At 38.9% G+C, this 23,457-nt stretch overlaps 13 non-coding genes across 13 annotated transcripts; all 13 read left to right on the top strand.

Annotated features, from left to right (window-relative positions):
• Positions 1 to 18,973: 18,973 nt before the first annotated feature.
• LOC138341291 (5S ribosomal RNA) lies at positions 18,974 to 19,092 on the top strand. Its single transcript, XR_011214090.1, has one exon. It is a non-coding gene; the product is annotated as a 5S ribosomal RNA (ribosomal RNA).
• A 236-nt stretch (positions 19,093 to 19,328) lies between these two features.
• On the top strand, positions 19,329 to 19,447 carry LOC138341290 (5S ribosomal RNA). The gene has a single exon (XR_011214089.1). It is a non-coding gene; the product is annotated as a 5S ribosomal RNA (ribosomal RNA).
• Positions 19,448 to 19,683: 236 nt separating this feature from the next.
• Positions 19,684 to 19,802, top strand: LOC138341289 (5S ribosomal RNA). The gene has a single exon (XR_011214088.1). It is a non-coding gene; the product is annotated as a 5S ribosomal RNA (ribosomal RNA).
• A 236-nt stretch (positions 19,803 to 20,038) lies between these two features.
• Positions 20,039 to 20,157, top strand: LOC138341288 (5S ribosomal RNA). The gene has a single exon (XR_011214087.1). It is a non-coding gene; the product is annotated as a 5S ribosomal RNA (ribosomal RNA).
• Positions 20,158 to 20,392: 235 nt separating this feature from the next.
• On the top strand, positions 20,393 to 20,511 carry LOC138341286 (5S ribosomal RNA). Its single transcript, XR_011214085.1, has one exon. It is a non-coding gene; the product is annotated as a 5S ribosomal RNA (ribosomal RNA).
• Positions 20,512 to 20,746: 235 nt separating this feature from the next.
• LOC138341285 (5S ribosomal RNA) lies at positions 20,747 to 20,865 on the top strand. Its single transcript, XR_011214084.1, has one exon. It is a non-coding gene; the product is annotated as a 5S ribosomal RNA (ribosomal RNA).
• Positions 20,866 to 21,101: 236 nt separating this feature from the next.
• On the top strand, positions 21,102 to 21,220 carry LOC138341284 (5S ribosomal RNA). Its single transcript, XR_011214083.1, has one exon. It is a non-coding gene; the product is annotated as a 5S ribosomal RNA (ribosomal RNA).
• A 236-nt stretch (positions 21,221 to 21,456) lies between these two features.
• Positions 21,457 to 21,575, top strand: LOC138341283 (5S ribosomal RNA). Its single transcript, XR_011214082.1, has one exon. It is a non-coding gene; the product is annotated as a 5S ribosomal RNA (ribosomal RNA).
• A 236-nt stretch (positions 21,576 to 21,811) lies between these two features.
• LOC138341282 (5S ribosomal RNA) lies at positions 21,812 to 21,930 on the top strand. Its single transcript, XR_011214081.1, has one exon. It is a non-coding gene; the product is annotated as a 5S ribosomal RNA (ribosomal RNA).
• A 236-nt stretch (positions 21,931 to 22,166) lies between these two features.
• Positions 22,167 to 22,285, top strand: LOC138341281 (5S ribosomal RNA). Its single transcript, XR_011214080.1, has one exon. It is a non-coding gene; the product is annotated as a 5S ribosomal RNA (ribosomal RNA).
• A 237-nt stretch (positions 22,286 to 22,522) lies between these two features.
• Positions 22,523 to 22,641, top strand: LOC138340905 (5S ribosomal RNA). The gene has a single exon (XR_011213732.1). It is a non-coding gene; the product is annotated as a 5S ribosomal RNA (ribosomal RNA).
• Positions 22,642 to 22,876: 235 nt separating this feature from the next.
• Positions 22,877 to 22,995, top strand: LOC138341280 (5S ribosomal RNA). The gene has a single exon (XR_011214079.1). It is a non-coding gene; the product is annotated as a 5S ribosomal RNA (ribosomal RNA).
• A 235-nt stretch (positions 22,996 to 23,230) lies between these two features.
• LOC138341279 (5S ribosomal RNA) lies at positions 23,231 to 23,349 on the top strand. Its single transcript, XR_011214078.1, has one exon. It is a non-coding gene; the product is annotated as a 5S ribosomal RNA (ribosomal RNA).
• The last annotated feature ends 108 nt before the right edge of the window (positions 23,350 to 23,457 follow it).

The following is a 23,457-nucleotide window of genomic DNA, read 5'->3' as shown; positions in this document are numbered from 1 at the left end:
ACACAAGAAGGATTAAGGAAAGAGGCCAATAAGAGAAGCTGAAGTTGAAGAATTCTGGAGGAAGATGCAGCCAAAGGATTATTCGATTGTTAAGCATTTGGAGAAAACTCCAGCCCAAATTTATGTGTGGGCCCTGATGATGAGCTCCCAATTGCATAGACATGCCTTGATGATGTGTATGTGCGCGTGGGCACAAGCAACGATAATGTGTCGACTATGATCAACCAAGTTATACGAGGGCATCAGATTAGATTCTGTGACGAAGAGTTGCCCTTTGAAAGAAGGTAGCACAATAAGGTTTTGCATGTAACTAACTGTCTTATGCCGCGAAAGGGTCATAAACGGTATCCTGGTAGATGATGGTTCTGGTCTCAACATTTGCCCGCTGTCAACTCTAAGGCTGTTAAGGTTTGACTAGGGGAAGCTGGAACAAAACCAGGTCAATGTAAGAGCCTTTGACGGAGTACAAAGAGACACGTCGGGAGTGGTAAATCTGGTCATCCAAATGAGTCTGACAAAATTCAGTGCATAGTTTCTGGTCTTGGACATTGACACCAACTATAACCTTCTTTTGGGAAAGCCTTTCACCCATATGGCTGGAGCTATGCCTTCTACTCTTCACCAAATGATGAAGATTGTTTGGAAGGACTAAGAACTGGTTAATCACGGTGAAGGGAGTCACTCCGGCTGGAATATACCCATTATTGATGAAGTTTTGCGAGGTACCAATTTTTACACGGTGGAGCTGGTAAATGCCACAGGTGTCGACTTTGCCCCACAACCTCTTATGCCTTCCGTGTACAAGATGATCACCATTGTGATGTTGCAAAATGGATTTGAATTGGGTTTCAGATTGGGAAGGAATTCCCAAGGGATTATTGAGCCTTATCCAGTCCCCGTCAAAGGAGCGAGATGTGGTTTGGGGTACATTCTCACAGATGATGAGATAAAAATGAAGAAGTGCAGTGAGCAAGCATTGGCTAAGCCGATCCCATATCTGTATCAATAATTTCCAGTCCGAGAGTACGCCGCAACTAATGGCCTTGCAGAAAGAATCTGCGACATTTTTGAAGAGATCGATATTGTCATAGAAGAAGATGTCGAGCTAGCTGGTATCTGGGATAATGAGCCTGGAGAACAGCTGTAGAATTGGACTTCCATGCCAATTTTGATTCCCTGATCATCTTGGTATAAGGACATTGTTTATGCAAAATTTGAAAATTGGTGGCAGTTTGGAAGAGTACCGAGACCCACCATTTTGCATTTTTCTTAATTGGTAGAATTTTAAAATTCCCCCGTGATGTTTAAAAAGGCAACATGGCCCTTTTCTATGACCAAAGTTTGTATTATTTTCCTATTTGAATGAAAGTCTCTTTTATTGAAAATTTGTTTATTTACTTATTTGCTATATTTTACTTTCCTAACTTTGTCTATTTATGGTTTCAGTAATATTTATTTTAAACCTGCCTATGTCATGTCATGTCACGAGCTGAACGAACAAAATGAGATAGGTGATGACGAGGCTGAAGAATAAAAAGAGGAAAATGAGGTACTGGAATATATTGCTGAGGAATTTCGTCAGTTTGAAAATCAGCATAACCAAATTTGGAGGAAACTGAAACTGTGAATCTAGGAGACCAAGAGTGTGTCCAAGAGGTCAAAATCAGTGTCCATTTAACTGAAGCTCAAATAAAGGATCTGATTGGTGGAAGTGACACAATACCCGACATGGTTGGCCAATGTTGTTCCGGTCGCCAAAAAAGATGGAAAGATTAGGATATCCGTCGATTACTAGGATCTCTACAAAGCCAGCCCAAAGGATAATATTTTGTTTTCGAACATTCACATTCTGATCGATGACTATGCTAAACATGAAATGGAGTCATTTATAGATTGTTACGCAGGTTATCATCAAATCCTGATGGAAAAAAAAGATGCAGAAAAAATAGCTTTTATTACGCCTTGGGGGGTATATCATTACAGGGTGATGTTGTTTAGCCTCAAAAATGTTGCCGCTACTTATATGAGGGATATGTCGACCATATTTCATGACATAATTCATAAAGAGATTGAGGTGTACGTAGATGACGTCATAATCAAGTCCCGTGAGAGTTTGGACTACTTGACGCATTTGAAGAAGTTCTTTGATCGGATACAATATAAATTGAAGTTAAACACTATTAAATATATTTTTAGGGTGCCGACCGACGAATTGTTGGGATTTATAATCATTACAAGGGGTATTGAGCTCGATCCTTCCAAGATTAAGGCAATTCAAGAGTTACCTCCTCCAAAGACGAAGAAGGAGGTGATGAGTTTCTTAGGGAGATTGAATTACATCAGTCTATTCATAGTTCAGTCAACTGTGGTGTGTGATCCTATCTTCAACCTGTTGAAGAAAAACGCTTGGACAAAGTGGACTGAAGAATATCAAACTACTCTTAATGCTATCAAGAATTATTTGTTCAATCCATCGGTATTGGTTCCTCCGTGAGAAGGGAGTCCATTGTTGCTGTGTTTGTTTGTCTCAGATAACGCATTTGGATTCGTGCTTGGAACAATGATGAATAGGGAAGAAGGAACGATCCATCTATTATATAAGCAAGAAGTTCACGCCGTATGAGTCCTGTTACACTCTTTTGGGGAGAACATGTTGTGCTTTAACTTGAATTGCCCCGAATTTGTGACATTTTTTGTCTTCTTATACTACATATCATCATCTCCATAATGGATATGTTGAAATATATTTCCAGAAAGTGATGTCGAACGGAATGTTGGCCACATGGCAGATGCTTTTGAGTGAATTTGATATTGTGAATGTGACACAGAAGCGATAAAGCACGGGCCTTGGTTGGTCATCTTGCAGAAATATCGTTAATGAAGACTATGAACTGATCAAGACTTTTTTTCATGATGAAGAAGTATCATTTGTGTGTGAAGATATTTCTGAAATATATCCGGTTGGAGATTATTCTTTGATGGAGCGAAAAATCACCAAGGAAAAGGTATCGGAGCGGTCTTAGTGTCGGAATCCAGTCAGCACTATCCTATGGCAGCTAAAGTCCTATTTAGTTACGCGAACAACATGGTTAAATACGAATCTTGTATCCTCCATTTGAAGATAACCATTGACGTGAATGTCCACGAGCTATTGGTTATTGAAGATTCAGATTTGTTGATTCATTAGGTTCAAGGAGAATTTACTATAAAGAACCCAAAATCACACTGTGTGTGCAATGTATACAAAAATTGTGTAAGAGATTTCGCAAGATTGAGTTCAAACACAATCCTAGAACAAAGAATGAGTTGGCTGATGATGTTTCCACCATCGCCTCAATGATTAAACATTCGAATACTGAGTATATTAGTCCTTTGGATATAGAGCTGAAAGAACATCCGGTCTATTGTTCGCATGTTGAAGCAGAACCAGACGGTTCACCATGGTATTTTGATATAAAGCAGTACTTAGAGACCGAGATTTATCCTGAAGATGTCACATCCAAACAGAAAAAATCAATACGCTGTATGGTCCTCAACTTTCTAAGTGGAGAAGTCCTTTATAGGAGGACTCCATATTTAGGTCTCCTCAGATGTATTGATGCTGCAAAAGCTGAGAAGCTTATTGAACAAATACATGTCGGAGTTTGTGGCACGCAAATGAATGAAATCACTTTGGCAAGAAAGATCCTTTGAGCTGGTTATTTATGGATGATTATGGAGCACGATTGTTGCAAGTTTGTGCAAAAATGTCATAAATGTCAAGTGCACAGTGATTTAATCTGATCACCGCCTCAGGAACTCAATGTTATGAGTTCACCTTGGCCATTTGTAGCTTGGGGCATGTATGTCATTTGGTTCGATAGAGTTATCCGCTTCTAACGGACACAGATTTTTCTTGGTTGCCATCGACTACTTCACCAAGTGGGTGGAAGTAGTTTCGTACAAGTCGGTGACCAAGAAAATTGTAGCTGATTTTGTTCGCAACAATCGGATATGCAGGTTTGGAGTACCAGAATCTATCATCACTGATAATGGTGAAAATCTCAACAGTCACTTGATGAGAGATATATGTGAGCAACTTAAAATCACTCACTGAAATTCAACCGCTTATCGTCCCCAAATGAATGGTGCTGTAGAGGCTTCCAATAAGAACATCAAGATGATTTTGAGGAAAATGATTGACAATCACCGAGGTTGGCATGAAATATCTCTATATTCTTTGTTGGGTTATCGAACGACTGTCAGAACGTTGATTGGAGCCACTCCGTACTTACTAGTGTATGGAACAGAAGTCGTCATACCAATTGAAGTTGAAATACCATTTTTAAGAATCATACAAGAAGTTGAGTTGAGTTGATGGGTCAGCAAGCGAATTGACTAGTTGAATTTTATTGAAGAGAAAAGAATAGTTGCCGTTTGTCATGGTCAACTATATAGACAGAGAATGATTCGTTCTTTCCACAAAAGAGTAAGCCAAATTTTTTGAAATCAGTCAGTTGGTCCTTAAGCGCATTTTTCCTCATCAAGATGAGTACAAAGAACAATTTGCACCGAATTGGCAAGGGTCTTACATGGTTTGTAAAGTATTATCCAGAGGTGCTTTGGTCTTGTTGGAGATGGATGGAACCACATGGCCGAGGCCGATCAACTTAGATGTTGTCGAAAGATATTACATGTGAATCTTCAGTTTGTATTTCTGTCATTTCCCTGTAATCGTTCTATTTGCTTGTATTTACTTTGCTTAAACTTTTATCTCTTTTGTAATGAACTACGTCTGACCTGAATTCTCAAGAATGAGATACGTTGGCGGCCTCTGTCGGCCTCGGTCACCCCATTTTCCCCTTTAATATTTCTTTGTATTTAAACTACGTTCGACCTGAATTCTCAAGAATGAGATACTTAGGCGGCCTATGTCGGACTCGGTCGGTTTTATTTGTAAATTCCTTATTATTGTTAACCTTTGATGGTGAACTAGGTTTGAACTGATTCCTGCCTCAACGGGATATGTAGGGGCCACAAGGGTTCGGTCATATTTCTTGTAAGATTTCTCTTCCACTTTACAATAGAAATTGGGATAGAATTTTTGAGAGAGACTAAAAAATTCTCGAGAAGAAGATTTTTCCACTAAAAGTCAAGACTGAAGTTACTTTGGGATCTGTAACTAGGACAAAATTTTTGAGGGTATCTCAAAAATTCTATGATTTACCCACCAACAGTTAAAGATAAGCCAAGACAGTTAACTGAGACAGAAATTTTGAGGATGACCTCAAAATTTCAACATGATTTTATCAGTTGTCAATAGTGATTTTGAACTTTCCCCAACAAATAATCAGATAGACCGCCAAGCATCAGACTCAAAGAAGTTTGCTAAGCCTGAAGTGACATAATACTTGGCAGTAAACCTTTTTGTTTTCAAAATAATGCTTATCGCAAAAATTTATTTTTTCTTAAAATTTTCCCTTTATGTTTCATTGGTATTGGCACAAAATTTTTTGTCTTGTCTATCAAGGATCGGGAGATCAGATTATCAACCGGAGATACCAGGACAAGGAGCAGACAAGTGAAGAAATCGATCAGTTTGTTTTAAAACTAATGATTTTTCTGTGAATGCAGGTTTATAAGTTTACTTTGAAATCAGTAAATTCCTCCAAATAAATATGGAGAAGTCAAGGGTGCTAAGAGCTCCCCAAAATTTATAGTTTTCCTGTGGATGCAGGAATTATTTTATATTTCTTATATCGAAGACGTGGGAACGTGAACAACATTATTTCATCCAATTACCAATAGCACGAAGCCTATAGCAAAGATACAACTACGTTCAAGAATAAATCAAATGAATATCTCGAGAAAGACGTTTTATAGCTTTTCGTCAAGGATGTCATTTGCATCATCATATCAGATACGATTGTATTACTACCCGAAGGTTTATTTTGCCATATTGTCAACTGAGACGATATCAATATCAAGAAGGCACCCAGAAAACCACTATGTTTCTCATTTGAAGCACTATCATTATTTTGTACCAAAGCAGATATTCATGCCTCACAGAAAATCATGCATCGCGAGTTAATATTCATGCATAGAGAAAGATCATGTATCGCGGAAAGATATTTCCCCCCCCCCAAGAAATCACGCATCGTGAGAAGATATTCATGCCCCGCAAGAAATCACGCAACGCGGAAAGATATTCATGCCTCGTGCCTCGTAAAAAACATGCATCGAGAAAGTCATGCATCTCAAATTAATATTCATTCATCGCGGAAGATCATGCATCGCGAGTTAATATTCACGCATCGCGGAAAGAATTCATGTGTAACACCTTAAAAATATAAGACTAATGGTAAAGCCTAACATAGGTGTCATAAAGTCTAAACACTGTTTATAAGTTCATTTTTAATAAATATAGGTCATTTAGAAGGTTTAAGAACCAAAATGTCCAAAGACGTCCAGGAAGTTGGTTCAAAGAGATGTTAGTGTGCCTTAGCCTTTTTACTAACTTTTAGGAGTCAGAAATGTACGATAATGGGTGTAAAGAAATATAATGGGTGTTTGAGTTGTTTCATAATTGAAACGTCTGGGTACAACTCCCCAAGGACAAACCAAGGGTCCTTGAAGAGGATCCCTGCAGGTTGATGCAGCAATATCTGACAGTGTGCATCAACGGGGTAGACAACGGTCCGTACGTGGATCGATGGGGCGTCGAGGCCACCGTCGTCGCATACTTAGATAGATTCGTGAAGGCCCTTGTTACCTAGCTACTGTTACTCGCGACGGAAGAGGTTAACGAGGCGTCATTGGCTCGAGGGGGCGTCGAGGCCATTATCACCCCATACTTAGAAAAATTAGAGGAAGCCCTCACCTGCAAAGTCTTTGATAGAGATGATGGAAGTGTAGGACAAAGTGGGGGTTGTCCGTCGACTCACCGACAGACCGTTGATTGGGGTCTCGTCGGTGAAGGTCGAATTTCACTGATGAATTTTTAATGCTTTTATTTAAATTAATTAATTGGTTTAGGGGTTAGTTAGTGATTCAAGGGAAACTAATTAAGTTAATTAATCCCCTCTATAAATACACTTAACCCTCATTTACCTAAAGAAAACTCTCAAAATAAACTCTCTTCCTTCTCTCTTATTTCTCTCTTATATGAACTCACCATTGAAGACTAGCAAGAACTAGGGTTTGGGGTTTGGAAAAGGGTGGATTCTTCATAAAAATTTTGATAAATATTAAGGTACCAGGTCCATTCACCTTTGAGATCCTTTCCTCAAAGGGTTCCTTCAAAATCGATTTCAAAAAGTTGAGTTTTCTTATGGGTTTCATTCAATTACGAAATTCAAGTTATGGATTGAGTTGTTAATAAACTCTTAGGGTTATATTCAGTATATTAACATGTAATTCAAATTTTCTATGGTAATTGTTGATGGTTTGGTCTAAATTGAAGAACATGATCCTCTATCCCTAACCCTAGGTAGTGATCTTGATCTATATTGTATTGTGATCATTCAATTGAGTTGGTTGTTGATTAGATTACTATATTATGGTGCTATTATGGTTAAATTAAGATGAATTATGGACCTATCGTGCTAGTTCTTGAGATGTAATTTAGATTATAATGTGAAATTTGCCTATGTACTTTGTCTCAAGTTGTGATCGAAAGATGAATTGTGTTATAGAGATGAAATTGGCCTTGTTATTCTATTGGGTATAATTGTGTTATGATGTTACTCCCCAAGTTGGGTTGAGTTATTGGTTGATGGTAAGACCTTGATGATAAGCTATGAGAAGGACTTAGTAAGTCTTAGAATCTCTATCTTTACTTTCAATTGTGATTAATTGTTGTTAAGCCATGATATTACATTGGAGTATGTCTTATATTAGGATTATAGGGTGGTACGATGTTGAATTGAAATTTGTTAAATATGTTGTGAGGTATATTAAGGTGTATGTGCTATAAGGATGGCAAAAACTATCAATGTGCCTTAATATGTTATGAAATGCTAATGTGTTAACCTCAATTATATGAATTGTGATAAAACAACTTATACTCGTACAATTCTTATTGAGCTATTGATGATGATGATTATACATGGGGTAGACCCTATGGCCAAAATTAAGTTATGATTAATAATTAAAGGCTTAAAGACACTTCAAAAAGGGACTCTAGCTTAGCACCGAGTGAACTAGATAGAGAAGTGTCCCTTCCCACATAGGGAAGGTAGGAGCACTACATTAATCTTGAGATTGGAGACTATAATGCATGTCACATAAAGAGGGTCCCAACTAAATCTCCTAGTTCTTGAACTATGTTGCCCCCCATAGGAATACTAGCTAGTGGATTCACTAGTTGCTATGTTTTACGTTTTGGTACTACCTTGGCAAGTAGTCTGCCTTCTTTCGGTGTAGGGTTTTATGACATTGGATTCCACACTAGCTCATGTGGTCTATATCATTTAGGGATGAGGTTCCCAAAAGTTAAAACGAATTAAAGGACTTCAACTCTAATTTGGAGAAGGGATCTAGCTTAGTCGTCTAGGTAGGGGTATGGGACTCTACCTAGACATTGCACTAGTTAGTCTTGAGGGGAGTCTTAGGAGAAGGTTCTTATATGTTTATGTTAAGATAATATATGATGTATATATATATATATATATATATATATATATATATATATATATATATATATATATATATATATATAATGACCATGCCATATTGTTGATACTATATGTTGATTAGTTCATTTATGAATATGCCTTGGATTATAATGATAAGATAAAATGAAATGCAAGCTTAATGCCATGATATGTAAAGTTGGACATTGGTCATAAGGTTATGGGGATTTGCTTGGTCATTTCACTTGTTGACTTGATAAGAACTTGTGAATAGTTGTTTTGCTTATTATGTTATGTTTAACTCTTATTCATTCTTGTGGTACTATTCATTGATGTTAGGGTTGTAGTAAATCATGATTCTAACTGTGTTGGGTTAAGTATTATTTGTTGAGATAGTAGGCATGTTTGGTTGATTAGTAGGACTTACTTGACTTTGCATTAAGCCCCTAAAAGGGGTAGAATGACATGTTTTGAAAAAAAGTCCCTTTTTGCATGTTTTGCTTGTGTGTGCGCATAAGATCTCATTCTTAGTACATGTGCGGTACTAACCCCATTTTCTTCCCCTGTCCCAAAAATTTTAGGTTACGGTCGTTGAAGAGTTTGGAAGGCGTTATTGTTGAAGGCTTGGATTCTTCCTTTCATCCAAGTAGGGTAGGTCCTCAACTTTCGAGGGCAGTGCCATCTTCTAGGTGTGGATTTTGTTATGAGCTTATTGATTCTATCATTTCTTTCCTTGTCATTTGGATATTGTACTTCCGTATGGCCTATACTTGGTCTTGTTGAATTGATGTAAGGCTATGCCCATATTTTGATATCCGTTTAGATGGTATGAGACGAGACAATCGTTCAGACTATTTCTATATTTATATTTATATATATATATTTGTGCGCGCGCGTGTGTGTGTGTGCAATAAAAGTAGAAGGCTATGTAAACTTCCTATGCAGAGTATTTATGTATACCCAATATGAATAGATATTATGTGTGTGTATGGGTCTATGTAAAAGGCTAGTCTTAGTACTTAAAAAGGCGACAACGCCGGTTACGTCTAGGGGGTAAATACGGATGTGACATCATGCCCCGTAATAAATCACGCATTGGGGAAGATATTCATGCCTCGCAGAAAATCATGCATCGTGGAAAGTCATGCATTGCGAGTTAATATTCATGTATCACGAGAAATCATGCATCACAAGTTAATATTCATGCATCGCAGGGAATCATGCATCGCGAGAAGATATTCCTGCATCGCGAGAAAATATTTATGCATCGCGGAAAGTCATGCATTGTGATGAAATATTCATGCATCGTAGAAGACCATGCATCGCGAGAGAAAGATCATGCATTGCGAAAGAAAAATCATGCACTACCAGAGAAGGAAATCGTGCATCTCAAGAGAAATATTTACCCATCAACATCAACTGCATATTTTATTTGGCAAGATTAGACGTCAAAAGAATCATTAAATACGACATCAAGAGAAATATCAGCACACTGCATCAGCTTTTATTTGTTTTGACATCACATGAAGAGTACAATGAAGATTATATTGCAAATGTAATACATAAGATATGCTTGCTTACGTCAAACTCAATGGAGTTGATGATGATATTGAAGGAGAGCAACTAAGTATCAACACGGTAAAAGACATTGTCTCCCATTTGAATCACATTTTTATGATGACGAGTTTATCTGAATCTTTGTTTAGAGCATCTGGAAGGACGAATTTTCCAAAAAATGAAAACCCACAGATGCGGACTACATCAAAATAGATGCAATACAACGTGATAATTTTTCTTAGCAGCGAACTGGGACATAGTCTAAAGAGGAGTGTCAAACTCTTAAGACGCTAGCAGAGGAGCGACTTCCACCACAATCAGACCACACCTCTATCAGAAGGCATGTGGATTTTTCTTAGTTTTCTGTTTCAGTTTCGCATTTGGAAATTTTGGTGTCTGACGGAGGCAAGTTTTCAATCTGATTGACAATGCGCCAAGAACTTTGGGAGTTATGTCCATATAAGTTCTTAATCATGGGTGTGAAGTGCACCACATTCATGGATAAGAAATCGCAAGCCTCTTTTTCATACTCGATTAATTTGTCACTTGTCCAGAAGCAAAGATTGTCTAGCATAATAGACCTCCTTTCAACCGATCGAGTCTAACTACAACCAGCCTGATTCCTTGAGTTTAAGGATATGTAGGTGCGCACCATGTCAATACTCGGCTGCATTCCAACATTCGCTCTTAAATCCTATTCGCGAGCATTTCGGTCCCTTCATAATTCGGTATCGGGAAGACTTTTGAATCCTTTCAAAAATCATGCGTTAAGTCAAGCGTGTTGAACTACAAGTGGCTCAAATTCACATATAGCCTGATATATGTAGGAAACTCACTCCGGGGTTCGGCCATAATGCCTAAAGTCCTCACCAAATCCCTTTCCTAAAGAGGAATAAGTAGTCGGTCAAAATTGGATTAGTCAAATTCATTTTCATCGAATTTCATGCATCAATCCAAGTAAAACGAGGGACAGTTGTTGACACCCAAAATCACTGAGCTTCTTAATTCCCAAAATGACTTAAACTAATTAGTTTTATAAAATTAAAATATTTTTTGCAAGTCTATTTTTGGGTTTATTTTAGTCATTCTTTAATCCTTAAATGATAAATATGTTTCACATAATTTTTTAAATAGTTATTATATTTTTGTGAATACTCGAAATCATCTTAAAAAGATGATAATTTTAATAACAATTTTATTAATTCAGTCTAGCATAATTTTGAGTTAGTGACGTTATTTAGTTTATTTTCCAAACTAATTATTTTATTTCGTTAAGTTTATGAAGCTCATTAAATTAATTTATGCTAATTCATTTTATTAACTTTAAACCCTTCAAGAAGCAAATTTCAGATCATTTATTAATTAAAATTTTCCCTCTAAGCAGTCCGTTCCATTTTTCCTCCCAGCCCAAATCAGCCTACCTTCCTTTTCCCATTGACCCAGGCCTATACCCCTCTTTTTTTTTATTTCCTTAACCCGTCCATCCCATCCCAAATCAGGCAAGCCGTTCAACCCAATTTTCCATTTACAATGAAAAATCTAGAATAATGAAAGCACTCCTAGAAACGTTCCAAACTTCACGCGCAGCAGCCCCAAATTCCAATACTCGACCCTCCCTGCATGCTTCTTCATCTCCTTCAAGCGTGAAGTGATACGCTGAAACTTACTTCTCAAATAAGAAGTAAAGCGGTCGTATCAAGTAAAGAACCCAACTAATGAGGTTGGGATCATTCCCACGAGGAAAATAGTTTAGACTTAACTTCAATCTATTATTACTATTATTTAGTTAATTATTTTCTTGAAAAACAAAGACAATAAAAGGAGAGTTTTTATTTCTAAAAGAATGATATTAATTAGCTAAATCAAAGTGGACAACTAACAGATTCAAATGTTGGAGTTTAATCAGTTAATAAAAGTAACTGGGATTTATGTGTCCCACAGGTTCCTAACTTGATAATTCTAACTATAACAATTTTTTCCTAGTATCTTGCATGCAAAGTGATAAGTTATGTATTTCTAAATCTTTGGTCCGGCATCTAGAAAATTTCACTCCGCACCTTGGTCCGGCTACGTGTGTTGCCATACTAACCCTTACCTTTACCTCATATTAAGTATTGTATTCGATATTTGACTAAGTTATTACCTCGTACCAATCAATACTAGCCTATTAGATAGTATACACTAAATCTATGCTGATAATTCTTTTCCTATTATCTACCTCATTAGTCCGACAAGTGGCATTAAGACGAGTTCTAACGTTGGCCATCTCGTTAAAAAGACTTTTAAGTGAAAGAATTATCAATACATGCAAGACATTATTCTAGAATGTTTATTTTAGTTAGGTTTTTATCTCATTATTCGCCTATGGTTCCCACAACCCTAGTTATGGAGTTTAGTTACCCATAGTCATAATCACAATATTCAAATATGTAATATAAGAATTCATGCACTTACTTCAATGAAAAAGAATAAAATCCAGAAATTTACTTGATTAATTGACAAAATCACCAACAATCAACTCCAGAGAAAAGTGTTATAAACCAAAGTGTAATCACCAAAAAATAATCTCCTCACAAAGAATATAACATAAAAGAGTCTAATAACCCAAAGAGTCTAACTACCAAAGAGTCTAACCCCAAAAACGAGGTTTTTTGAACTATTATAAAAAAATAAAAACCTAATTAAAGAAGGACTCTATTTGCTGGAAATCTGTCAAAACGCGGCTGGGTCGACGGACTTCGCGACGGGTCGTCGTGGTCATGACGGGCCTTCATGGACTTCATCATCCCATACTTATGCAAATTCTTCTGCTGCTCTCTTGATTACTCTCGACGGCAGGTATGACGGATCGTCGCAGGCACAACGATCTGTCGAGGGTCTCCATTCCATATCACTTGAACTCTTGGAATTTGGGTACTGGAACTACTTCTGTGATCTTCATGACAAACCAGCAGGATGGACCGTTATGGCTACGACGGTCCATCACGCACTTCGTAGCCCACACTTGGACTTCCCCATCTTTCTTCAACAGCTTCACTACGATGCCACTTACGGACATTCACACGCACGACGGACCTTCACAGACACGACGAACCATTACAAGCTCTGTAGGTGGTATTTTTCTACATTTCTTGCTCAAAAACATCTGCATTCATCTTTTAGACACATTTCCTGCAAATAAAGAGAAACTTACATAAAAATTAATACAGAAAGAAAGGACACACTAAACATAAGGAAAAAACATTAAAAATACCGTGAAACTATGGTATATCATGAAGCAGTAGAGCCAATGGCGCGTGAAAAGCTATCGTGCATCATCTTCTTCTCCTTTCGGTTCGGACAACAGAGCAGTGGCTAGCAAATTTCTATCCATGCAGTAGCGTCTGCTCGTCCTTGCAGGTGGGAGATGGCGTCATGTGGCACTTCAAGGATGCACGATGCATCCTAAGCGTCCGTTCTCCCTTCCCCTTTTTGAAGAGGCGCGATTTTGCAGGAAAAGGTGCTGGCCTGAATTAGTAAAAATTTAGTTTTCAAATTTCGAATCTGGGCTTGAAACTCTAGATATTTGAGAGTTGGTCTTTCAGAAGAGAATATTTTGGTATTTTAAGATTTTGCTCAAGGCCCTCTTTTATTTCTTTATCCATCAAAATTTCTCAGAATCATCGTAGACGCTACCCTTCTGTTTGTCTCATCCCATCTCGCTGCGTTTAAGAAGGTAAACTCCGCTTCTATTTCGACCATTTTTTTGTGAATATGGTTTTTAAAGTTGTGGTATTTCTCTCTCAACAGCCTTCATTCTTTTTGGTGCATTATTGATTATGTGATAGCCAAAGGATTAGATAAAGTTGGTGTCTCGACTGTATGGAGTGTAAAATGGGTTCTTATGAAGTTTATTGTTCATACGAGTTTAGTTGGTTAGCCTGAGTTTTCTATTTTTCACAGTCTTTCCTAAGCCTATATTTATTTCATTTTTCAATGATTTGGTCTTATCGCTTGTTTAAACCCATTTTTGTTCTGTTGTTCATATTTCTTCCTGAGTTTTCTTGGCTGAGTGGTACTCTTCTGACTTTTTGATAGTTTATTTGCTAATTGTTTTGTTTTATTCCGTCCAAATTTGTAAAAATAGGGGTCCTCTTTAGTTGTCATGTATATTGAGGAGGCAAATGAGTTTTCACAATTTGTTTTAGTTGTCTTCTGATATAACAGATCCTCAAGTAGTAGTCTTGAATAGAATTAGTTTGTCTTGTTAGTTTTTTTTGTACATTGTTAGCATTCGAGTCTTTTATTTGGTTTTGTTCTAGTGTGTTGTAGCGTACAGGTTGCGTGCATTATTTTATTGCTTACATTCGAACTAGCTTAGCTTGTTTAGTTTTCTTTTGAGGGGTATAAACATGAATTTGGAGTCTGTGTTTTCAAATGCACGCCCGCAAGCTGTCATTCGTCTCTGCTCGTCCTCTATTTTGGTCATTCGAACGCTTTGACTTACGGATTAGATTGAAATTTTTGCTAGTTTCCTTTTACGTCTAAGTCCTTAAATTGACCATTTTGCTTAAGTATGTATGATGCAGTGCTACATTCAACTTAGTCATTTAGTTTCTTTCTGCTGATTTTTCGAATCTCTGGTGATGCCAGCCTTCACTGTTGCCTTTCAAGCTTGATTTTATTTTCTGCCACTTTGTTCCGTTTTGAGTCGTATAGTTGGTTTTTTTTTACTTCTTTTTTTTAGCTTTGTTTGAAGTTGAAAGTGCTGGTCTTAATTCTAACTAGCTACTAGTTTGACCATATGCTTGTTTCTTTTGATTGATACGTTAAGTAGTTATTTATATTTCTCATGACTATTTAAGAGATCCATGACCCTCATATTTTCTCAAATAAGTTTTGACATATTATGAGCATCGATTTCAATGTAAAGTTATCTGTTGCGATCTAGCTTATGTCATTTGTTTCAGTTAACCTTTTGAGGAGTTAAAAGCCATGTAATGGGATATTATTTTAATAGATTCATGAATCGATGCGTTGCTACTATTATTATTACCTTTTTAGATTTGCTTTATGGGTAGTAACTTTCATGATTATAATTGATTTTTTTTTATTCTTAAAGGAGTCACATGTTGGGCAGTAGCTAATTTTTCTTATTATTTACATCATTTAGAATAATTAATTACCCCTTCTATGTAGTAAAGATCTTGTCTTAGAGTGGAGTTACTTGGATATTTGGTGATTAAATGACTCGGGCTCTCGGATCTCGTTTTTCTTCACGCCATCGCTATATCCCTCCGACCCCTTCCCTTTGGCTGATTATCTCTAGTCTCCATAAACAACTGCCTTTAACTGTGTTTCTTTGAGTTAACAATGATTAATGTCTTTAGGCAAGCTCGTTTCTTTAATCTCGATGTGAGATATACAATGTTTGTTTTGTTCTTGGCATGCTTATGATTTTTATTTCTTTACTTTTTATTTGTTATCTCATATATTCTCATTATGTTTTATCGCCAATATTGAATAACCCATTCAATTTACATCACCTTGTCATGTAATGTCTGTCGTGCATGTCTAGAGTACGATTCTTTGTTTTAATTTTATTTTATTTATTATTAGTATCCTTCCTCCACTGAAACGATAATGTGTTGTTAATATCATATGTTATGTCATTCTTAGTCTTATTAATTCTTTTCTTTTTTTTTTACTTTATTTGTGTTGCATGGGAAATCCGTTGGAGTTGAAAGTCGTAATGGTATCCTTCTTGTGTGAATGATGGACTTAGGGTTGATTGGATGGAACGGCATAAAATCATCCTTAGGAAATTCATTTAGCTATCCTCTTAACCATTGTAAGCAACCCTAGGGAACCACTTTGGTAAGGTGTAATGTGATTTGGTTATCAACTAGATAAGGAACCTCTTCATATACTCCTTGATTGAAAACCCCTATGAGAACAAAGGCTAGCACCGAGTGAGAACGGTTTGGGGAGTATCTCTAGTTAAAGGTGATGTTAGAGTACAAAGAAGCCCTTCATATTCCTTAACCATGTGCCTACATGATATGTGTGCTGGTTCTATACCAGCGGCAAGAAGAACACCCTCCATTGGAGTAGCTTCATGACTCCATTCCATGATTATCTAACATGGTCTATGTCAGTTATTGTCTATTATCATCATGTGGGATACATGCTAGTGTTGGAGAAGTACAATGAAGTTTAGGTAGTGTAATGGGATGTTTTCTAGACATTGCATGATTAGGCTTTGAAGATTTTAGTGTGTTAGTCCCTACGTCTTTTCCAAGACCATTATGTGGATAGCATTTTGTGTTGAATGTCTCTTAAATGGTCTGATGAACATAATGATTAAAGTAAAGGTATGATAATGAAAAGGCAAGTATCTAGAGTAGCTTTGAGAATTGCTTAGGTAGGCTTAAAGAGGGGGTATGGGTGTTCTTTTTATGTCTTATTTACGTGAGTCTTAGAGTAATTATAGATAGTAATTAAATGTATGAAATGAGAATAATCTTAAATTAGGTAAGTCTAAAGGATATCGTTGGTGTGTGTGAAGGGGTTGTATGGGCGGTCGATTCATAACTCACTCAAGTGAGTTTTAGAATCACCTTTTGTAGGAGGGTCTCATGTGTATGTAAATTGAAGTGATATTGATGCTATATTATGGAATGTGACTATATGTGCTTATGTTGACTTAATGTGATCTCTTATACTTGTTTTATGAAGTTTTACTCAAAAAGAGCATGATTTATTCAAATGTCCTTTTAGCATGATTTTGATGTATGGGTCGTGTACCAAGATATTCGTATGTCTAAGATGGCGACTTTGAGACTCAGTATTTCATTATGTTTTTCTATAAAAGAGATATTTTGAAGTATTACTATTTCGTGTGAAAAGTTTTGATTCCGCACTAATTATAATACATGTATTTGATGAATGATGTCAAAAGGGCTTGTAAGACCTTCGAGAGGTCAAGTACGTCGTGCGACGATTAGAGAATACCATATCTTCTAAGGTGTACTCTTGTCTTGTGACAAAGTTGGTATCAAAGCAAAAGTTATCAAATTGGTCTTAGGAATTCAATGTCTCAAAAAGCCTTGTCTAGTGGATTCTTGTTCATTTGTGTGAGTCGCGACACATATATGAGCGAGAGGCTATCGGATGATAGAGTTTCACTTTCTTCATTAATCTTGTGTCGTGCCTATAGAGTTGAGGTTGCAAGTGTATATTCCTAATCTCTTGTCCTGTGTTTATAAGAGTATGACTACAAGATGAATTTCCGCAAGATAGTTGGAAGAAGGAGTGCAAACGAGAGCTCCCCAAGGTGGACTAGCTCCACAAGGAGTTCAAATTCCTCAAGATGCTCAAGTTCCTCACCAAGGTGATCAAGTCCCTATTGGAGGTGAAGGTAATGAGGTTTTGGTGGTTCCCGTGGACATGAATAATGGGGAGATTAGAGAGGCTTTACTTGCCCTAGCCCGAGCCATGATCACTCATGTGACTAGAGAAATTTCTCAAGATGCACACTGTGAAGTTTTTGGAATTTTGACTAATTGTTCTTTTGTTGAAAATTGTTGTAATGTGTATAGAATTGATGTATATAAGCATGATAATGGATTGAGAAGGAGTTCCTTCTATTTTAAAGCAAGAATGTGAGTCTTGTTGCATAATGAGTCGTAGATTAGTTTCTATCCTCTTGTTGTATTTTCAGTCTCTTAAGTATGTGAAATTGGTGTTCTTCCTAAATTTGTGTATTGCTTATGGTTTGGTATGATTATGTGCTGCCAGTCTTGAGTTATTTGTCTCTTGATAGTGTCTAAAATGAAGAAACTGTCATTCGAGGATGAATATTGTCCAAGTGGGGTAGAATGCAACACCTGTAAAACAACATAGGTGAAGATAGAGCCTAACACTTGTGTCATGAGGTTCTAGATTCCTAAGATAGTTTATAATTATGTTAGAAGGCAGTCTCTAAGGTTTGTACGACAAACGTCCATGACGTTCGAAAGTTTTGCCTTGAAATGTGCTTGTGTGTATTTGCATGTTTTAAGTGTTGTTTTGAGTTCAAATTGATGTGAGAGGTTCCTAACATGAAGTAAATTAGGATTTTCAGTTTTGCATTTATATGGTGTGAAAATTAGTCAATATAAGTAAAAGTATAATAAGATTAAAAAAAGCTTATTAAATAGTGGAGTTTGAGTTGACCACATAGACCTTGAAAAAATAAACAAATTGAAAAAAAAATCGCGTCAAACGGATATTCGAGCTTAAAGTTACGATCGTTTGAAGTTTCACCATAATAAAGATTGAATGTCAAAAAAAGTAGTTGTAAATTAGTGAAACTTCAAATGGTCATAACTTTGGCTTCGGATGTCCGTTTCAGGCGATTTTTTTTTTCAATTTGGTTATTTTTTCGAGATCTACGCAACCAAACGGCCGATAGGCGGTTTGACCGAGCCAATTTTTCAAAAAACGTCTTTTTACCCATTCAATTTTGAATTTCGCCTAATTTTGAGGAAAATGGTAATTCGTTATTGTTAAGAATCTCATAAAATAAAATAAATTTTTGAGCCCAAAATACCTTGCTAATGCATATGTTAATGTCAATTTTATTGCTAAATAATCAATTTTATGATAAAAAGTTTTTAAATCATTCAATTTTGAGTTTCCATCAATTTTGCACAAGGATTGTTATTCCCTAAATAGGTAAGTGAAAGACATTTGATTAAACAAAATATGTTTGGAGTTGGAAAAACCAATTTAGTACATAAGTGAATGTCCATTTAAATAGATTTTAGAGTGCAATGAATGACGGATGCGATCATACCAGCACTAACGCACCGGATCCCATCAGAACTCCGAAGTTAAGCGTGCTTGGGCGAGAGTAGTACTAGGATGGGTGACCCCCTGGGAAGTCCTCGTGTTGCATCCCTCCTTTTTGTTGAAATTTGATCTCGTAATTGAAAAAAAAAAATATACTCATTTATTTTTTTTTTTGCGGAAAATACGTTCGGATTGAGGCGTCATTAGGATATTGGATGGTGGCGTCGGGGATGGGCGTGACGGGCGTCGTCGTGCGTTGGTGCGTGGAGGGTTTTAAAGCGGGGGGCGGGCTAGGGCGTTGGGAGGAAGGTTGTGTTTAATAGATTTTAGAGTGCAATGAATGACGGATGCGATCATACCAGCACTAACGCACCGGATCCCATCAGAACTCCGAAGTTAAGCGTGCTTGGGCGAGAGTAGTACTAGGATGGGTGACCCCCTGGGAAGTCCTCGTGTTGCATCCCTCCTTTTTGTTGAAATTTGATCTCGTAATTGAAAAAAAAAAATATACTCATTTATTTTTTTTTTTGCGGAAAATACGTTCGGATTGAGGCGTCATTAGGATATGGGATGGTGGCGTCGGGGATGGGCGTGACGGGCGTCGTCGTGCGTCGGTGCGTGGAGGGTTTTAAAGCGGGGGGCGGGCTAGGGCGTTGGGAGGAAGGTTGTGTTTAATAGATTTTAGAGTGCAATGAATGACGGATGCGATCATACCAGCACTAACGCACCGGATCCCATCAGAACTCCGAAGTTAAGCGTGCTTGGGCGAGAGTAGTACTAGGATGGGTGACCCCCTGGGAAGTCCTCGTGTTGCATCCCTCCTTTTTGTTGAAATTTGATCTCGTAATTGAAAAAAAAAAATATACTCATTTATTTTTTTTTTTGCGGAAAATACGTTCGGATTGAGGCGTCATTAGGATATGGGATGGTGGCGTCGGGGATGGGCGTGACGGGCGTCGTCGTGCGTCGGTGCGTGGAGGGTTTTAAAGCGGGGGGCGGGCTAGGGCGTTGGGAGGAAGGTTGTGTTTAATAGATTTTAGAGTGCAATGAATGACGGATGCGATCATACCAGCACTAACGCACCGGATCCCATCAGAACTCCGAAGTTAAGCGTGCTTGGGCGAGAGTAGTACTAGGATGGGTGACCCCCTGGGAAGTCCTCGTGTTGCATCCCTCCTTTTTGTTGAAATTTGATCTCGTAATTGAAAAAAAAAATATACTCATTTATTTTTTTTTTTGCGGAAAATACGTTCGGATTGAGGCGTCATTAGGATATGGGATGGTGGCGTCGGGGATGGGCGTGACGGGCGTCGTCGTGCGTCGGTGCGTGGAGGGTTTTAAAGCGGGGGGCGGGCTAGGGCGTTGGGAGGAAGGTTGTGTTTAATAGATTTTAGAGTGCAATGAATGACGGATGCGATCATACCAGCACTAACGCACCGGATCCCATCAGAACTCCGAAGTTAAGCGTGCTTGGGCGAGAGTAGTACTAGGATGGGTGACCCCCTGGGAAGTCCTCGTGTTGCATCCCTCCTTTTTGTTGAAATTTGATCTCGTAATTGAAAAAAAAAATATACTCATTTATTTTTTTTTTTGCGGAAAATACGTTCGGATTGAGGCGTCATTAGGATATGGGATGGTGGCGTCGGGGATGGGCGTGACGGGCGTCATCGTGCGTCGGTGCGTGGAGGGTTTTAAAGCGGGGGGCGGGCTAGGGCGTTGGGAGGAAGGTTGTGTTTAATAGATTTTAGAGTGCAATGAATGACGGATGCGATCATACCAGCACTAACGCACCGGATCCCATCAGAACTCCGAAGTTAAGCGTGCTTGGGCGAGAGTAGTACTAGGATGGGTGACCCCCTGGGAAGTCCTCGTGTTGCATCCCTCCTTTTTGTTGAAATTTGATCTCGTAATTGAAAAAAAAAAATATACTCATTTTTTTTTTTTTTTGCGGAAAATACGTTCGGATTGAGGCGTCATTAGGATATGGGATGGTGGCGTCGGGGATGGGCGTGACGGGCGTCGTCGTGCGTCGGTGCGTGGAGGGTTTTAAAGCGGGGGGCGGGCTAGGGCGTTGGGAGGAAGGTTGTGTTTAATAGATTTTAGAGTGCAATGAATGACGGATGCGATCATACCAGCACTAACGCACCGGATCCCATCAGAACTCCGAAGTTAAGCGTGCTTGGGCGAGAGTAGTACTAGGATGGGTGACCCCCTGGGAAGTCCTCGTGTTGCATCCCTCCTTTTTGTTGAAATTTGATCTCGTAATTGAAAAAAAAAAATATACTCATTTATTTTTTTTTTTGCGGAAAATACGTTCGGATTGAGGCGTCATTAGGATATGGGATGGTGGCGTCGGGGATGGGCGTGACGGGCGTCGTCGTGCGTCGGTGCGTGGAGGGTTTTAAAGCGGGGGGCGGGCTAGGGCGTTGGGAGGAAGGTTGTGTTTAATAGATTTTAGAGTGCAATGAATGACGGATGCGATCATACCAGCACTAACGCACCGGATCCCATCAGAACTCCGAAGTTAAGCGTGCTTGGGCGAGAGTAGTACTAGGATGGGTGACCCCCTGGGAAGTCCTCGTGTTGCATCCCTCCTTTTTGTTGAAATTTGATCTCGTAATTGAAAAAAAAAAATATACTCATTTATTTTTTTTTTTGCGGAAAATACGTTCGGATTGAGGCGTCATTAGGATATGGGATGGTGGCGTCGGGGATGGGCGTGACGGGCGTCGTCGTGCGTCGGTGCGTGGAGGGTTTTAAAGCGGGGGGCGGGCTAGGGCGTTGGGAGGAAGGTTGTGTTTAATAGATTTTAGAGTGCAATGAATGACGGATGCGATCATACCAGCACTAACGCACCGGATCCCATCAGAACTCCGAAGTTAAGCGTGCTTGGGCGAGAGTAGTACTAGGATGGGTGACCCCCTGGGAAGTCCTCGTGTTGCATCCCTCCTTTTTGTTGAAATTTGATCTCGTAATTGAAAAAAAAAAATATACTCATTTATTTTTTTTTTTGCGGAAAATACGTTCGGATTGAGGCGTCATTAGGATATGGGATGGTGGCGTCGGGGATGGGCGTGACGGGCGTCGTCGTGCGTCGGTGCGTGGAGGGTTTTAAAGCGGGGGGCGGGCTAGGGCGTTGGGAGGAAGGTTGTGTTTAATAGATTTTAGAGTGCAATGAATGACGGATGCGATCATACCAGCACTAACGCACCGGATCCCATCAGAACTCCGAAGTTAAGCGTGCTTGGGCGAGAGTAGTACTAGGATGGGTGACCCCCTGGGAAGTCCTCGTGTTGCATCCCTCCTTTTTGTTGAAATTTGATCTCGTAATTGAAAAAAAAAAATATACTCATTTATTTTTTTTTTTTGCGGAAAATACGTTCGGATTGAGGCGTCATTAGGATATGGGATGGTGGCGTCGGGGATGGGCGTGACGGGCGTCGTCGTGCGTCGGTGCGTGGAGGGTTTTAAAGCGGGGGGCGGGCTAGGGCGTTGGGAGGAAGGTTGTGTTTAATAGATTTTAGAGTGCAATGAATGACGGATGCGGTCATACCAGCACTAACGCACCGGATCCCATCAGAACTCCGAAGTTAAGCGTGCTTGGGCGAGAGTAGTACTAGGATGGGTGACCCCCTGGGAAGTCCTCGTGTTGCATCCCTCCTTTTTGTTGAAATTTGATCTCGTAATTGAAAAAAAAAAATATACTCATTTATTTTTTTTTTGCGGAAAATACGTTCGGATTGAGGCGTCATTAGGATATGGGATGGTGGCGTCGGGGATGGGCGTGACGGGCGTCGTCGTGCGTCGGTGCGTGGAGGGTTTTAAAGCGGGGGGCGGGCTAGGGCGTTGGGAGGAAGGTTGTGTTTAATAGATTTTAGAGTGCAATGAATGACGGATGCGATCATACCAGCACTAACGCACCGGATCCCATCAGAACTCCGAAGTTAAGCGTGCTTGGGCGAGAGTAGTACTAGGATGGGTGACCCCCTGGGAAGTCCTCGTGTTGCATCCCTCCTTTTTGTTGAAATTTGATCTCGTAATTGAAAAAAAAAATATACTCATTTATTTTTTTTTTTGCGGAAAATACGTTCGGATTGAGGCGTCATTAGGATATGGGATGGTGGCGTCGGGGATGGGCGTGACGGGCGTCGTCGTGCGTCGGTGCGTGGAGGGTTTTAAAGCGGGGGGCGGGCTAGGGCGTTGGGAGGAAGGTTGTGTTTAATAGATTTTAGAGTGCAATGAATGACGGATGCGATCATACCAGCACTAACGCACCGGATCCCATCAGAACTCCGAAGTTAAGCGTGCTTGGGCGAGAGTAGTACTAGGATGGGTGACCCCCTGGGAAGTCCTCGTGTTGCATCCCTCCTTTTTGTTGAAATTTGATCTCGTAATTGAAAAAAAAAAATATACTCATTTATTTTTTTTTTTGCGGAAAATACGTTCGGATTGAGGCGTCATTAGGATATGGGAT

This window comes from Solanum lycopersicum, chromosome 1 (assembly GCF_036512215.1).
Source record: "Solanum lycopersicum chromosome 1, SLM_r2.1".
Classification (NCBI taxonomy): domain Eukaryota; kingdom Viridiplantae; phylum Streptophyta; class Magnoliopsida; order Solanales; family Solanaceae; genus Solanum; species Solanum lycopersicum.
Note: the sequence above shows the minus strand (reverse complement) of the source record. Positions and strands in the feature narration are given on the sequence as shown.